This window comes from Pantherophis guttatus, chromosome 2 (assembly GCF_059756535.1).
Source record: "Pantherophis guttatus breed Tessera chromosome 2, ASM5975653v1, whole genome shotgun sequence".
NCBI classification, from domain to species: domain Eukaryota; kingdom Metazoa; phylum Chordata; class Lepidosauria; order Squamata; family Colubridae; genus Pantherophis; species Pantherophis guttatus.
In genome coordinates, this window is record NC_142064.1 from 61,650,593 (window position 1) to 61,665,334 (window position 14,742).

The following is a 14,742-nucleotide window of genomic DNA, read 5'->3' on the forward strand; positions in this document are numbered from 1 at the left end:
TTTCAATTAAAGCCAGTAAAAGTTATTTCTGGGTATTATCTTTTACATTTTTATTATCATTAAGGGTGTTGTTTTTATGGTAATGTGCTTATCTGCCAAAACATGTTTTGTTGAATTCTAGATAATCCAGGACATATTTTTTCAGCTTCTTTACATTGAAACACTGTCAGCCGATATTCCAATTATTGTACAAACACCTAACAAGATCATTTTTAAAAAGCTGTTAAACTTTGCAGGGAATATTGAAGTCTGACGTCAGTGGCAAGTCTTGAAGTTCAGAAAAAGTTGTTTAATTCTTTACCAGTTTCTTGTGAAAATTTATCATGATAGGCTTTAAGATCTATGCATGCATCTGACTGCAGCACAAATATATCTCCACCATGAAGGAAATATGAAGCAAACCTTTCTCCCAGCATGCCCAACTCTTCTCCTGCCTTACAGTTCTTTGCATAATTAGTACAAAGTTCTGAAATCTTTGTACACACATTGCAAAACAGATGGGACCACAGGAAGACAGAAAAGGCTGTCTTCAATTCTGACAGATATTTTATAATATTGTTTACCATGAGATAATTTAGGACTGTGAAGTACATTGACCGACAATCCTAGAAACGTCTGCTCTCGTATAAACCTCATTATTTCATCCTTAGCTAAGTATGTATGGGATTATAGCATAAAGGACTATGCAAGTATTTGTGATTCAATTCATCCTAACCTTGAATATTGTAGTACACACAATTTTCATTGATGCCATGTATTATTATGTGCTTAGCTGAATGGTTTAAAAAGGTGGGGTAAGTGTCTCCTACCCAACATTCATACAAATTTTCAAGAAGTTGCCTTGTAGCTTTTAAACAACTATCTTCTAAATAGCTACTAAAATTTCTCTGTCTTTTTCTGTGACTGCATTCAGCTTAACCTTTTTCCAATAACATGGGCTTAGCTAAAATGTAATCCTATAAAGGAACTTCCAATCTTAAGTATAGCTTCTACCAACCCCATCATACCTTAAGGCAGGCATTTCTTAGATGTTTTCTCATTGACTAATATTCTTTGGTAGGAGGAACATGGGAAAAAGCCATAAGAACCCACCTATCCTTAATGTGTAATTATACACCATAAATAAGGGCCATTTGTTGGCATTGTGATTGTGGCAGAATAGGGATTTTCAGTGTGGCAGCAGATTTTATGCCAGTATAGTTTTTTGCTAGCTGAAGGACTCATTGTAAGAGCGGCAGTGGCACAGTGGTTAGAGTGCAGTACTGCAAGCTACTTCTGCTGATCACCGGTTGCCAGCAGTTTGGCAGTTCAAATCTCACCGGCTCAAGGTTGACTCAGCCTTCTATCCTTCTGAGGTGGGTAAAATGAGGACCCAGATTCTTGGGGGAAATATGCTGACTCTGTAAACTGCTTAGAGAGGGCTGGAAAGCACTGTGAAGCGGTATATAAGACTAAGTGCTATTGCTATTGCTATGTTACCTCAGACGTGTGACGAGCACTCAGATACTTTCAAAACAAATCACTGTCAACCTATACTGTTGACAAGAGTTTGGACTGTATAATAGCATATAGTAGAAGCCAGGCTTCTGTAGCTGAGAAGACAGATTTTGCTATGCTAACATACTTCCCATTTCCCCCCCCCCCAGCTTCAATTGGCATTTAAGGCCCTAAACAGCATGAAAATAGTGGTTCCTTCAGAAACCTTTTCCTCATTCATTCTCCCCCTTTCCCAGGACAAGTGTCTAAACAGAATACAAAAAGGGACCTTTTCAACTATAATGTTTCAACTGTGGAATAGCTTCCCAAGAGTGAGCCTTTAGCTTTCCATTCCCCATATTATTTCAATATGTCCTTAAGATGGTTTTATTCAAGTGACCTTTTATATGAATTAGGTCTTTTGGTTGCTAGTGATCATTGTTATGATCTTTTATGGTGACATTTTATTGTTATTTCTTTTATTACATTGGTTTTAATCTTGATATGAGATATACTTTCTTGCAAGGTCCTGGATTATAGAATCATATCACTGATAAACAGATAGAAAGATGAAAGAAAAGAAAGAGAGAGAGGGAGGGAGAGAGAGAAAGAAAGAAAGAAGGAAGGAAGGAAGGAAAGAAGGAAAGAAAGAAAAAGGAAGGAAGGAAGGAAGAAAAAGAAAGAACGAGAGAGAGAGAGAAAAGAAAGAAAGAAAGAAAGAAAGGGAAAGAAAGAAAGAAAGAAAGAAAGAAAGAAAGAAAGAAAGAAAGAAAGAAAGAAAGAAAGAAAGAAAGAAAGAAATCAAGTTGTCAATAGACGGGTCAGGAATGGCTGACTACTATGTCACAAAACCATTCCTTGTATAGCTTTTCACAAAGATGCTTTTTCTACAGCCAAGAACATTTTAAACAGAGGTCAGTGCAACACTATTTATCCCAAATGGGAGTAGCATGTAAGGTACATGTGCAGGCAATCTTATTTTCAGGGGATTACAGTTTTCCTGCCTTCAATTAAACCTTAAGAGAGTTATTTTGAGGGACCTTCACCCACAGGACATAATTTGTTGTCATAATAAAAGCCTTGGTGGCACAGCAGACTAAAGTGCTATTAAGTGGCACCAGCTGCCTGCAATTACTACAAGTTCAAATCTCACCAGGCTCAAGGTTGACTCAGCCTTCCATCCTTTCAAGGTAGGTAAAATGAAGACCCGGATTGTGGGGACAATAAGCTGACTTTGTATAAAAAAGAACACCACTTGGGGGGCCTGAAAGCCCTACTAAGCAGGTATATACAAAAGTATGAAGGCTATTGCTTAATGCATTGTAAGCCGCCCTGAGTCTCCGGAGAAGGGCGGCATATAAATCAAATAAAAAATAAATAATAAATAAATAAATAAATAAATAAATAAATAAATAATAATTACAGACACTATTTTCTTTAATTAAATTTTAAATAGTTGCCATTTTGCTAGGCTGTCATTTGATTTTTGATGCTGTGTTATTTTTGTTTTGCTGAATTGTGGATTTTCTCATTGTCAGACACTTTGACTGTTTTGATGAAAAAGTGGGCTATAAGGGCCCATTGTATTTCAAAAAGAAGCTTTGAATATATTTAGGCATTTTGGGAAATATACTGTATATATAACTTCTGGTCTGCCTTGGTCCCTATACAGGTAGTCCTCAACGTACGACCACAACTGAGGCCACAATTTCTGTTGCTAAGTAAGAGAGTTGAATTTTGCCCCATTTTGTGACCTTTCTTGCCACAGTTAAGTGAATCCCTGCAGTTGTTAAATTAGTAACATGGATGTTAAGTGAATCTGCTTTCCCATTAACTTTGCTTGTTAGAAGGTCGCAAAAGGTGGTTATATGACTCCTGGAGATTGTAACGGTCTTAAATATGAACCAAGCATCCAAATTTTGATCATGTGACCATGGGGATGCTGCAATGGTCATACGTGTGAAAAACGGGCAGGTCACTTTTTTCAGTGCCATCATAACTTCAAATGGTCACTAAATGAATGGTTGAGGACTACAGGTATAGTGTAACAATACTTTTCATATTTTTTCATATTTCCTCCCATAAGGTAATTTGACAAATCCCACTGTAATTAAACTGCCATATTTCTTCTATTTTCAAGATATCACTCCTGGTTCAAGGCCAGTGTTTTATTTCTACACATATTTCTTTATGCTTTATTCTAAGCATAAAGCAGTTAATATAATGAAACATATCCTATTTGGCTCCTTCTATGATTTGTTATTCTAAAAACATTTATATAATGATATTCCCATTATTTCAAATATGTAATTGTGCTTCAAAAGAATTTTAAATTACTGCTTTCCCAATTGTTCTTTTATGTCTTGGTGCGTTCCTTTCCAGCATTTCTGAATATCAATTCTTCCAAACAGTTGTTATCGTATGAAGGGATAAATTTGAAAAGGTAAACAGGTTTCCCAATTTGGTATATTTTAACCATATTATGCCTGTTTTGTTGAACACATAACTTCACATAACATAAAAAAGTTATTGCTATAAATGACTGATGTAATTTAGTCTTGATAAGCCTTGCAACACATGACTTGAAAAGACTTGCCTTTCAGGATATTTTCAAAATATCTCTTGCACCATCTAGTGGCACTTTTTTAGGAATTAAAAGTTTACAAGGCCAATAGTCTTCAGCTATATACTGTACAATATAAGGTTTAGTAATACATATACAGGGTCAAATTAAGAAGACATATTTCCTTCACATATTCTTTCCTACTTTTTACATCCTAATCTTACACTACATACATACATACATACATACATACATACATACATACATACATACACACACACATACATACATACATACATACATACATACATACATTTTTTAAGGAAATGGAATGCATAAAAATGTATATTATCATTACTGGATTTACATTCTGCCAGTCTTTCTATTTGATAATCAAGGGAACTGATAACAATAAAAGGAATACAGAATATAAACCAAAGAGAAATACAACCACCATACAGATAAAAATCAAAGATTAAAATTAGCAATTAAACAAATTAAAAGCTTGGCAGTAGAGCTGTGCTTTTACTAACCTTCTAAATACTGGAGATGCTGGAAGCCAAGAACTTTTGTATGTAGGACATTCCACTATAGGCATCCACAGTGGGACAAGGCAGGAGCAAATTACAAAGCATGCTTCAGGACATCATGATACAAATATCGTGACTGACATACTTCTAACAGATATCAGCATGAAAGTACACAAAGGCACATGTCAGGACAGTGAAAGTCCTGGTTGGTGTGGCCATTCCATATACTGCTACCACCCATATACCAGATAGTCTAACTTCTGACAATGGATATATCTTAAGAAGGGCATTCCCTGTTTATCTGAATCGCTGGGCAGTTTCATAGTGGGAGAGAAAGTCAGTCCATTAACCATTTAGGACAATGTTTCTCAAACATGGTATCTTTGAGATGTGTGGACTTCAGCTCCCAGAAATCCTCAGCCAGAGATGGAGAAACCCTGATGTAGCCTCATAAAAGTCAATATCATGACCTTGAATTGGCAGTCAATGCAATTCTTTTGGTCTCAGATAATATGATTCCTGTACTTTGAACCAGTCAGCAGCTTAACCAACACATTTTGCACCACTTGTAATTTCAAAATATTCTATTTATTTATTCATACATAAATACATGCATGCATTCATGCATACATACATAATTTGCAAGACATACACTGCAATATTCAAGAGGATTGTAACTAAAATGTGGATAATTGCATGACCAGCTCAAAGAGGGTCCCAATTGGTACAGTAGCTGGAACTGTACAAATATTAGCTTCTGCAAAGGAAATGAGGTCACCTCCATGGCCTCCCTCAAAGTCAATCTAGGTCCCTTTGCACAGACCAAATGTTTTCTCTGAAGCACCCAAGTAGCAGCCTAATTAATGTCACAGTCACAATCTTTTGCAAGCAGAAAAATCGTCTGCAACACCATGGAAATCCTCAGCTCTCACTGCTTTCATCTAAATGAAGAAAGAACAAGTCTGCCATTGAACTGCAAGTTCCACCCTTTGCGGAGGGTGCAGTGTCATGATGCAGATTCCAATGAGTTCACCAAAATATTTTTCTTTAGGTGGAAAACTAAAGAAAAAGGAAACTAAAGAAAAATTTGGAATATCCTAGCTTGGTGTACATGCAGGGGTGGGATTCTACTGGTTTGAACCAGTTCGGGCGAATCGGTAGCTTCAACGATCAGGTGGGCCCGCCCACCTGCCCCTTCACTTTACTGACCTATATCTTCTCAGCTGGTTCACGGAGGCAGTGGACTGCCGCGCCTCAGCTGTGTTACTCCCCAGCAGTAACACAGAAGGTAAGTTTTTGTAAAACCGTGCACGCATGAGCAGCACGCAAAGCGCGTGATCACCGAACCGTTTGTTAAATTGGCAGGATGCCACCACTGTGTACATGTTAGAACAGGTTTTTTTCAAAAATAGAAAAGAGGTCCATGGGGTTCCATAAGAGACCAAGGGAAAAAAAGTTGAAGGCAGTTATTTTTTCTCATAAAAGCTTTACCTCTTGATCATAGATTCTGGTTTGTTTGTTTGTTTGTTTGTTTGTTTAAACTAATAGGTTCCAGACTCTGAGACAGTTTAAAATACCTTGTTCTAGAATCCCATTGTCCAAATGTTTTTATGGAATTCTATTTGTCTCCTGCACCATAAGAATATTTATATATTCAATTGATTTCACTGGGGTGTCCCCAAACTGTACTATGCTGTGGTGAGTTTTTACCTGTTTGCCCCGGTTTGGGCAAACTGGTAGTGGTGGCAATGGGAGGCTCTGCCCAACTGCCCGGACATCATCACGGACAATCCGCGCATGCGCTCCCAGTCTTAAAGCGGTAGTAAAGGTAAGTGAAAACCACTATTAGTATTATGTCAGAAGGCAAAAGATTGGTTAGAAACGCAGATGAAAAGGAAAATATGCCATGCTGAGTAAGAGAAGTATTAACTATATAGCAACTATCTATTATTCAGAAAAATCAGATTAGAAGACAAAATATGAGTCAGAATTCACACAGGTACACCCGTAGTGCCATCAGGGATAATAGCCAAGCTTAACTTTTGCCAAGATCAGGCATCAGCTGTGAAAGGGAACCACATAAGCCCAGGAAAAAGAGATCACTTCTTTAAATGTTCCTGACAGGCATTATGTGTCTTTCTATACCGTGATCGTTCAGAATCACATTCAAATCTCCACCTCTGCACCACCTCAATGGATAATGTATTGAAGGATGAAAGAAAGGTAAAGAAACTTAGGCAGTAATTTACTTCGCTTTGCAGGTAACAATGTAATCAGATTTTCATAGGTATTCATGGGGAGGGGGACAAAGAGGAGCAAATGTTGCAATGTGCATCATGAATTGTCTTCCAGGTCTGCACAACTTTTATAATTGTGTCTTATTTAGGCACTGAAGTACATAAAGGCAGGGTTTACTTTATGAAGCCACTGCAATGTGTCTTATCATTTTTGTTGAGCTATCATTTTATTGGGGTAGTTACCTGCAGAGACCTGTGCAGGGTTACATGGGAGAAGAAACTGATCATGAACATAAAATGACAGCTAAGTGAAGCCACATGGAGAAAGCCATAATGAAAATATGTCTTCCACATTGTTGCTTGACTGCAAATCATTCCCAGAATTGAAGATAAGCTTGTCAATCACTGGACAAAATCCAATATAATATCCTTCATTCTGCCTCTTTATCAACAAGTGTCTAAAATGTTAGGAATGCTGCCATATACTGGTAACCCTTTTCATAGACTCCAGATATAATTGGGATAGCCCTCCATTGTTCTGAGGCAACAAAGCTTCTATGCAAACTACCTTCCTCCTGGTGTGAATCTGGGGTTCCTTTGAATTCAACACCTCCCCATGTGCTGAGTTTCAGATATTGTTTATTATGTTGTTAAAACAGTAAAGAGAACCAGTTTAGTGTAATGGGCTAAGGCATCAGACTAGAAAGCAGGAGAGTGTGAGTATCTAGTCCTGTCATAGGCACAAAGCCAGTTAGATTACTCTAGATCAATCATCCTCTCTCAGTCCTAGGAAGAAAGCAGAGGTGGGTTTCAGCAGGTTCTGACCAGTTCTAGAGAACTGGTAGCAGAAATTTTGAGTAGTTCGGAGAACTGGTAAATACCACCTCTGACTGGCCCCACCCCAGGGGTGAAATGCTCCCGGTTCAGACCAGCTCGGGTGAGTAGGTAGTGATGGCGGTGGGCAGTTCAGAGAACTGGTAGCAAAAATCCCTGCCCCCGCCCCCATGCCCAGCTGAGCCGCGCAATCATCAGAGCCTTTTTTTTTCTTTTAAATGGCTCTGACGATCCCAGCTGAGTTGCCTGCTAACCGGTAGCAAAAATCCCTCCTCCCCCCCTCCCCCGCAGTCTCCAGCTTGCTTACCTTAGCTGCTGGTCGCAACGCCTGCCTTGCTTCGCTTGCTGTAATACCTGCAATCCATTGCATCAGCAAGCAACTGAATCTCCCTGCCTGCAATCAAGTTCATTGGTGAACAGCTTTATCTGCCTTCCTACCTGCCTTGTAGGGGTCTCCAACCTTGGCAACTTTAAGACTTATGGACTTCAACTCCCATCAAAGCTGGCTGAGGAATTCTGGGAGTTGAAGTCCGCAAGTCTTAAAGTTGCCAAGGTTGGAGACTCCTGTTCTATTGGGTAAGTTTTTTTCCTCTTTGGGAGCTTTAAAAAAAATCATTAATTGGGGTTTTTTTTAGTTGTTCTTTTTTTAGACCTAGCCATTTAAAGTTTAGGAAGTTTTAAATTTAGCTGCTTTTATATAAAAATAAAAATAAAATAAAATAAAATAATATTTGTGCAGCTTTCTGAGATTTAGTGTGTTTCTGTAGTGTTTCACTCTAACTACACAAAAACACAAAATCTCACAAAGCTGTATGTGGAATTTTGTGTGTGTAAAGTGTGAAAGTTGGTTTTTTGGGCTTTTTGTGGCTGTGTGAGGTTCCGGCTTCTTGCAGGGGCCATTTTGGGTCTAGCACAGCTGCTTTTACATTGTGGGTGAGCCAGTTGTGTTGTGTTGTATTTTGTAGGTTAAAAAAGGGCAAAGAAGTGACATTGACTTGGCCACACCCACCCAGTCACCTTACCACCAAGCCACGCCCACTAATTAAGCCACGCCCACAGAACCGGTAGCAAAATATTTTAGATTTCACCCCTGCCCCGCCCCCATCTATTCTCTGCCTCCCACGTCCCAGCTGATCAGGAGGAAATGGGGATTTTGCAGTAACCTTCCCCTGGATTGGGGAGGGAATGGAGATTTTACAGTATCCTTCCCCTGCCATACCCACCAAGCCACATGCACAGAACCAGTAGTAAAAAAATTGAAACCCACCACTGGAAGAAAGCAATGGCAAATCACTTCTGAAATCTTGAAAAGGTTGTTGCAGAGACTTATCTAGGCAGACACTAGGAGTCAAGACCGAATCAAAGGCAAACAAAAACTAGTAAACAAAACCCCCAGTAAAATCAATTTGGGCCTGATAAGAAACTAATATGGCATATATTTTGATCTATTCCCATTTACTAGCTTTCCCAATTGCCTCAACATCTCTGGAAATTTAATACTTTTGATTGTTACCTAAGAGTCCTAGACTTATAAGCCATTTTACATAAAATAAGTTTTTAAAAGGTATATCAAGTCAAACAAGTAACTTAGTAGTTCACAATTCTATGTCTGGAATAATACACACTCAGTTCAACAGAAAGCCACATTCCAAGTGGAAAAACGTCATAATGTATCTGCCAACAAGTTATGCTGGAAAAGCCAGGTTTTAATCATCTACCAAAATGGCCTAAAATTTAGGGCCAAGTGGATATTAAAGGAAATGCTGCCCAAAGAAAGAGGTAGCAACTAATAAGGTCTGTCTCCAATATCCCTGAAAATGGCATTCCTTTATTGGGACCCAGTCTCTTCTACCTAATGCTATCAGACAGGCCTAAACAATTGGATGAAACTAGTCTTGAAGGTACCCAGGTTCTGAGCCATGCAGGGCTTTAACGATGGTATCAAGCACCTTGATTTGGATCTGGAACCAGTGCAGCTCTTGGAGTAGAAATATTGTATGGGTGAATTAATACAGTATGTGCCCAGAATTACCCAGACTATTGCAATCTGAATCACTTCTTGCCTCTAAATGGTCTTCACAGGCAGCCCCATGGAAGCCACATTGTAATAACATAAATGAAAAGTGACCCAGGCATAAGTGACAGTGATTAGTGTCTCAAGCTCCAGGAAAGTTCATAAGTGGAACACAAGATGGAATTATGCAATGGTCCTCCCTAATGTAGCTACCGCATATCCCTCAATCAGGAGCTGTGAACCTGATCTGGGTTCAGCCATGAATCATTTCAAAATGTGGGAGAGTGTCCCTAACTTAAAACCATTCTATCTTGCTGGAATTAAGCTTAAATTTACTTCTCCCCAACTACTCCCTAACACCTTCAGACTTCAGGCCAGGACCATCTGTTTGACTAAGCCTTCTAAATGTAAATTTAGTACCATTAACATTGACATAATTCATGTCAGTGTATTCCCCTAGTGGCATTATGTAGATGTTAAAAAGGCAAAGGGAAAGTGTCGATCCATGTGGCATTTCATAAACCAAGAACCTAGGGCTTGATTTCCCTCCCTTCTTTTTTTTTTTTTTCAATTTTTATTTATAAGTACAAACTAAACAGAACAATGAAACGTACAAAACATAAAAACATATAAACACCCATTTCAATACATGTCCAGTTTGTCACAACTGTAATATATATTTCTCTTTGTATTTTGACTCTTCCTTATTTGGTCATTCCCTTTTGTCTATCTACTATTGATCTTTGTTGACCTATGTCTGTTCTTTGTTTCCATCGTACTATATTTGGTCATTTTGTTTACTTCCTATTACTTCATCTCTTTCCTATCTTTCAACCAACTATACCACTTTTCCCATACTAAGTAAAAGTCATGTTCTTCCCTATTTTGTAATTCCTTTGTGAGTCTATCTAATTCCGCACATTCCATAATTTTATTGATTATTTTATCTGGTGTTGGTATATCACTATTCTTCCAGTGTTGCGCATATAGTATTCGTGCTGCTGTTATCATATGTATAATTAAATATGTTGTTTCTTTTTCGTAGTGTCCATTCACTATGCCTAGTAGGAAGCTTTCTGGTCTTAGTTCTATCTTTTGGTGTGTTATTTCTTCTATTTGTATTTTGATCCTTTGCCAATATTGTTTCGCCATTGGGCAGGTCCACCACATATGGTAATAGGTGCCTTTGTGGTGGTTGCATTTTCAACATGTTGATGGCGTGCCGGGGAACATTCTTGCCAATCTGGCTGGTGGCAAGTGCCACCTATAAAACATTTTATAGAGATTTTCTTTATAGAGTACAGACACTGTCCATTTATAATTTATTTTCCATAGTTTTTCCCATTTGTCTAATTGAATACTATAACCGATTTTTTTTGTCCAGGTTATCATATTTTCTTTCAGTACCTCTTCTTCTAATTTATATCCTCGTAAGTAATTGTAAATTTTTTTGATCAGTTTGTCCTGTGTCCCTTGCAAAATTTTATCTAATTCGGTTTCCCTCCTTTCTAAAGACTAGAACTGTTCCCTCAAATAGGCATTACACCAGTAGTGGGTTTCAAAAAATTTTATTACCAGTTCTGTGGGTGTAGCTTGGTGGGCGTGGCATGGCTTGGTGGGCGTGGCTTGGTGGGCATGGCAGGGAAAGGTTACTGTAAAATCTCCATTCCCATCCCACTCCAGGGAAAAGATACTGCAAAATCTCCATTCCCTCCTCAATCCAGGGGAAGGTTATTGCAAAATCCCCATTTCCTCCCAATCAGCTGGGATTTGAGAGGGAGAGAATAGATGGGGGTGGGGCCAGTCAGAATTTTTACTACTGGTTCTCCAAACTGGAAACTCCAATTTCCATTACCAGTTCTCAGAACTGGTCAGAATCTGCTGAAATTTCACCCCTTGGAGTCTATCCAGAAGATACCAGGATTGATAGTATCAAAAGTTCTAAGCAATATTCTTCTAGCTCAGACATTTGGTACAAGAAATGTACCAAATGTCTGAGCTTAAAGTAGCTTAAACAGAATGCTGTGCATTGTAATAGTCCAATCTTCTAATCTTCTCCCAATGAAATACAGAATTATTTACTGCAGTGACCTCTACCTACAATGTCTTAGAAGAAGCATTAACAAAATAATTGTTGGAATAATGTAGATCCAGTCCATTAACTCAGCTAAAGCAATCATATGTATTTAAAAATACAAAAACCAAAAGAAGTAACAATAAATTCTTAGAACAGTCTATACCAGTGTGTCAGCTCTATGAACAAACTAGTTTACTCTATGACATTTGTTTATGTGATTTATAAAGGAATAGCTGCTTTCTTAACCTAAGTACAGTTCCTAAGGAACACCAATGAATACTGTAGGTGCTTTTTACAACTGGTTACTATGGAAACATCAAACTTAGAATGCATTACAAGGTTATAAAAATTCAAGAATATCATACCTACTACTAACTAAACAGACTGTCAGGATAGAGAATGCTACCATTATGGTAATATTTATATCTATCATAACTATCTTTTTGAAATTCCACATTCTGGTCATTTAAATATTGATAATTTCCAAGTAGAATAAAAAAAAAATCTATTCCAACTTTGATGACAATTGTTGTATTTGTCATGCTGGTTGGCAATGATAGGTATTCTGTTGGTTGAGATACTACACTAACAATAACAGAGAACAACAGTAAATCATAGGAAACTGTTTAAAAGATTCTTGTATCTTTTAAAGAACTTGCCTTATAAAGAACTTTTTCAAGCCATCTAGTTATCTATTCTGCAATGATCCATAAAGTCAACTCTTTGAATCCCATAGAATAAGAACTGACTATGAACATTCAATAAAAATGAAAGCAGAAATACACTGCCACCTTGGGTCACTATAACTACAAAAAAAATCACACAGGACATGCACTATGTAAAAATAGAGACAACCCACCACCATATTGTATCATGTTGGGATAGTCATACAAAAATCTCAGGAGTATGATATAATGTAACTTCTGCATTTCTTTCACTTTAGATAGTGAGAGAAGATAGACTGTATACACCACTGTTTCCTAACTTGGCAATGGACTGCATGCTGGCTGGGGAATTCAGGGAATTGAAGTCCACACATCTTAAAGTTGTGGTGGTTGAGAAACATGGTATATTCCATTCTGATGGATTCTTTTTCTAACCAAGTCACGATTCATTTGAACAAAGTAGTCAAATACTTTTCTAGAACTTTGTAGGAGTGTTATAAGCTGCCTTTGCCTCCTTATGGACTTGTAACTCTTTGACGCCACCATCACCATCACAGATCTGAAAAGACTTCCTGTTAAACCTTTCCTACTCCTAATCTTTTCTTTTTTAAAAAAAAATAATCTTTATTTACATTTTTCATTAAAAAACATAGAAACAACACATCATAAAAAGATAACACAAAAAAAACAAAACAACAATAAACAAACATACTTCCTTGCTTCTTTGCAGTACCTTAATACACAAATATTCGGTACTGTATCTCTACATTATAATCCTGGGAAGACAAAACAACTTACATGCCTTAATATATCAATTAGGTCTATCCGACTTCACTTATCTTATATAGGATAGGTTTCTCAATAAATATCATTCCTCCTCTAAAATGGGATTTACTTTCCTCTTTTCTAGCCATTTATAAAATTTATCCCAAGCTAAACCTCCCTGTGTTTGCTCTCTCTCCTTTAATTTTTTGGTTAATGTATCAGCTTCCGCACATTCTAAGATTTTTTTAATAATAGCCTCTTCTGTTGGGATATTCTGGTTTTTCCAGAGTTGGGCGTATGTCAATCTCACCGCTGTGATAATATGTAAAGCCAAATACCACATATTCCTGATCTTTTCTGTGCTCACTGCAGGGGCAATTTTTCATTGCCTTCAACATTCCTAACGTTAGATCTAAGCAGATCTTCATTGGGTTTCCTTTAATTTATCATGCAGGTTGGTGACTATAATAGGTTCCCAGGAGTAAAGACAGAATGACCCAAGACTATCTCTACATACAGATCATCCCTTCACACACACAACAATACCTTCATTTAAAAGACATTTTCCCATCCATTGGCAATACATTTATAAAAGCTGCTTACAATCACAGGACTCCATTTATGCTGTCCTATAATGAGTTTGCATACTAATTTCAACAAAAGCTATAACCATGCCTTCAAGTCACCTCTGTGTTGCACGTTTAGTTGCTATTGTCCCACACTAATTCCAGCAGGACTCTTAGATAGCTTAAGAAGATTCTATTAGAATTGGCATAGTTTGATAGCTGCTGGCCAAATCGTCAGTCCATATTGCTGACTAAAGTCCACTCCTGACCTTCAGCTCCACCTCCATTGGACAATTCCTCTGCTGCCATTTTTTTCACTTTTCCATGCCAAGAAAGCAATTGCCAAACATTTTCATTCCTATCAGTGAGTCTTAAAGGACAATCGTATTTTTTGAGAAGTACTACTACATTTATTTATTTATTTTTGAAAAAATAATATTATTATTTGCAAAGTTAAGGCATGAAAATGCATGTGCACCGAGGCACAGTAACTGATTTGAAAAATAATAGCTTCTGTTTTGCATAGTCCCAGATTTACCTCTTAACTTTACCTGCAACTGCCATTGCAATTGTGTCCCAATGGTATAGAGATTATAACATTCATCTTAAATTAGGAGGGTCCCCAATTTAAAACCGAGCAAAACCTTTTTTAACTACTATGTTTCTTTCCTTGAGCTATGCATTTCACTTTTTAATTTTTAACTAGTTCACCATTTCATAGGTTGTAGAATTCCAATTCCAGCCCAAATGGATAAGTACTGCAATGGACCTAGCCCTGGATAAAATGGGGGGGAGGGGAGTCCTATATTTCAGTGGTATACTAGTAAATGGATTTTTTTTAAAAAAAATGTTGCAATTCCGACAAACTACTGGAATACTCTTGTAATAATACTTGCAATAGAGATAAGGAGGCCAATTCCATGAAACTGCAAAAGATGGATTTTTCTTAATGTCTCTGGCGGGTGCAACCATTGATCCAGGAAATAGGGTGTTCCTACTATGACAGACATTAGAT

The 14,742-nt window shown here is 37.6% G+C and overlaps 1 long non-coding RNA gene across 1 annotated transcript in view; it reads left to right on the forward strand.

Annotated features, from left to right (window-relative positions):
* Positions 1–6,171: 6,171 nt before the first annotated feature.
* Positions 6,172–14,742, forward strand: part of LOC117661957 (uncharacterized) — a 37,927-nt gene continuing 29,356 nt past the window's right edge. The window contains exon 1 of the long non-coding RNA XR_004590183.3: positions 6,172–6,397. This is a non-coding gene — a long non-coding RNA (uncharacterized LOC117661957). The remainder of the gene's footprint in view (positions 6,398–14,742) is intronic.